Here is a 3,365-nt window from a genome sequence, read left to right as displayed (position 1 = left end):
TCTTTCTTCTTTCTTCTTTCTTTCTTTCTTCTTTCTTTCTTTCTTTCTTTTTCTTTCTTCTTTCTTTCTTCTTTTTTCTTTTCTCTTTCTTTCTTTCTTTTTTCTTCTTTCTTTCTTTCTTTCTTTCTTTTTCTTTCTTTCTTTCTTCTTTCTTTTTTCTTTCTTCTTCTTTCTTTCTTCTTTCTTTCTTTCTTTCTTCTTTTTCTTTTTCTTCTTTCTTTCTTTCTTCTTTTCTTTTTCTTTCTTCTTTCTTTCTTCTTTTTCTTTTTCTTTCTTCTTTCTTCTTTTTTCTTCTTTCTTTCTTTCTTCTTTCTTTTTCTTTCTTTCTTTCTTTCTTTTCTTCTTTCTTTCTTTCTTCTTTCTTTTCTTCTTTCTTTCTTCTTTCTTTCTTTCTTTTCTTTTTTTCTTTCTTCTTTCTTTCTTCTTTTTTCTTCTTTCTTTCTCTTCTTTCTTTCTTCTTTTTTTCTTCTTCTTTCTTTCTTCTTTCTTTCTTCTTTCTTTCTTTCTTTCTTTTTTCTTTCTTCTTTCTTTCTTTCTTTCTTTCTTTCTTTTCTTTCTTCTTTTTCTTTCTTCTTTCTTCTTTTTTTTTCTTCTTTCTTTCTTTCTTTCTCTCTTCTTTCTTTTTTCTTTCTTCTTTCTTTCTTTTTCTTTTTCTTTCTTCTTTCTTCTTTTTTTTCTTCTTTCTTTCTTTCTTTTTTTCTTTCTTCTTTCTTTTTCTTTCTTCTTTCTTTCTTTTTCTTTTTCTTTCTTCTTTCTTTCTTTCTTCTTCTTTCTTTCTTTCTTTCTTCTTCTTTCTTTCTTTTTCTTTTTTCTTTTTTTTTTTTAATTTTTTTTAATTTATTTATGATAGTCACAGAGAGAGAGAGAGAGGCAGAGACACAGGTGGAGGGAGAAGCAGGCTCCATGCACCGGGAGCCTGATGTGGGATTCGATCCCGGGTCTCCAGGATCGCGCCCTGGGCCAAAGGCAGGCGCCAAACCGCTGCGCCACCCAGGGATCCCCTCTTTTTCTTTTTTCTTTCTTCTTTCTTTCTTCTTTTTTTCTTCTTTCTTTCTTTCTTTTTCTTCTTTCTTCTTTCTTTCTTTCTTTTTCTTTTTTCTTTCTTCTTTCTTTCTTCTTTTTTCTTCTTTCTTTTTTTCTTTCTTTCTTCTTTTTTTCTTCTTTCTTTCTTTCTTCTTTCTTTTTTTCTTTCTTCTTTCTTTCTTCTTTCTTTCTTTCTTTTTCTTTTTTCTTTCTTCTTTTTTTTCTTCTTTCTTTCTTTCTTTCTTCTTCTTTCTTCTTTCTTTCTTTCTTTCTTTTTCTTTCTTCTTTCTTTCTTTTTCTTTTTTCTTTCTTCTTTCTTCTTTTTTTTCTTCTTTCTTTCTTTCTTTCTCTCTTTCTTTCTCTCTTTCTTTCTTTTTCTTTCTTCTTTCTTTCTTTTTCTTTTTTCTTTCTTCTTTCTTCTTTTTTTCTTCTTTCTTTCTTTCTCTCTTTCTTTCTCTCTTTCTTTCTTTTTCTTTCTTTCTTCTTTCTTTCTTCTTTTTTTCTTCTTTCTTTCTCTTCTTTCTTCTTTCTTTCTTTCTTTCTTTTTCTTTTTTCTTTCTTCTTTCTTTCTTCTTTTTTCTTCTTTCTTTTTTCTTCTCTCTTTCTTTCTTTCTTTCTTTTTCTTTCTTCTTTTTTTCTTCTTTCTTTCTTCTTTCTTTTTTTCTTTCTTCTTTCTTTCTTTCTTCTTTCTTTTTTCTTTCTTTCTTTTTCTTTCTTCTTTCTTTCTTTCTTTTTCTTTCTTTCTTTCTTTCTTCTTTATTTCTTTCTTTCTTTCTTTCTTCTTTCTTTCTTTCTTTCTTCTTTTTTTCTTCTTTCTTTCTTTCTTTCTTTTTCTTTTTTCTTTCTTCTTTCTTTCTTCTTTTTTTCTTCTTTCTTTCTTCTTTCTTTTTTTCTTTCTTCTTTCTTTCTTTCTTCTTTTTTTCTTCTTTTTTTCTTTCTTCTTTTTTCTTCTTTCTTTCTTTCTTTCTTTCCTTTTCCTTTTTTCTTTCTTTCTTCTTTTTTTCTTTCTTTCTTTCTTTCTTTTTCTTTCTTCTTTCTTCTTTTCTTCTTTCTTTTTCTTTCTTTTTTTTCTCTCTCTTTCTTTCTCTTTTCCTCTCTCTCCCTCTTTCTTTCTACATTTTATTTATTTATTTGTTTATTTATTTATTGAGCACAAGCATGGGGAGGGGCAAATGGAGGGGGAAAAAGAAAATCTCAACGCAGGCCTTGATCCCCTGACCCTGAGATCATGATCTGAGCCAAAATAAAGAGTCAGATGCTCAACTGATTAAGCCACCCAGGCCCCCCTCACTGGGCCTGTTTCTTGTCTGGAAACTGTGGCAGGGTGCCTAGTCTTTCCCACTTTAGAATCCTACCTTATTACACTGTTGTTGAAAAATCATGTTCAGAGGTAAGTTAAATAAGTATTTCTGAGCATTCAGTATGTAGCAAGCAAAATGCCCATAATACCTACCCTCTTGTAACAGGAAAAATAGAAATTAAAAAATAAATTATCAGGGTGAGGATTGTTACAATAGGAGAACTATAGGTGCAGGTAAGAAGGGAAACCAATCTAGTGAGAGACCAATGCTGCACTGAAAAGAAGGTAAACATAGATGTCAGAGGATGCCAGAGAAGTGGAGATCAGGTCCCGGTTGGGGATTTTAGACTTTAATCTGAGGATAAGGGAGTCCAGGGAAGGACTTTAAGGATAGTGATAAAATACAGAGTTCTGTATTTTAAAGAGATATTCTAGCTGCAGAGTGTGTGTGTGTGTGTGTGCACGTGTGTGGTGATGGGTGTGGGAGGGCTGGGAAAATAGATGAATTTTTCTTTCTTTCTTTCTTTCTTTCTTTCTTTCTTTCTTTCTTTCTTTCTTTTTCTTCCTTTATTTCTTCTTTCTTTCTTTCTTTCTTTCTTTCTTTCTTTTCTTTTCTTCCTTTATTTCTTCTTTCTTTTTTACACAGGAAGAGAGAGAGAGAGAGAGAAGCGGGGTGTGGGTGGAGGAGGGTAGAGGGAGAGAGAATCTTAAGCAGGCTTCTCACTAGGTGTGAAACCTGACACAGGGCTCCATCTTACAACCCCAAGATCATGGCCTGAGTGGAAACTTAGATGCTTGACTGGCTGAGCCACCCAGGGGCCCTAAACGAATTTCATTTTGGATCTGCTGAGTTTGAGGCCCTAGTCTCCCCTGAGGGATCTATACTGTTCAGAGCTTTCCTTAAATATCAACTTTTTTGTGTGACTTCCCTGCTATAATAAAACAATAGACATTTACATTGTTTCATTGAACACATACAATTTTGACTCTTAAAAATATCTCATTAACTTTTTTGTGTTGTTTTCTGTCTTTCCCAAACCAT

This window comes from Vulpes lagopus, chromosome 2 (assembly GCF_018345385.1).
Source record: "Vulpes lagopus strain Blue_001 chromosome 2, ASM1834538v1, whole genome shotgun sequence".
NCBI classification, from domain to species: domain Eukaryota; kingdom Metazoa; phylum Chordata; class Mammalia; order Carnivora; family Canidae; genus Vulpes; species Vulpes lagopus.
This window is presented reverse-complemented; position numbering follows the sequence as displayed.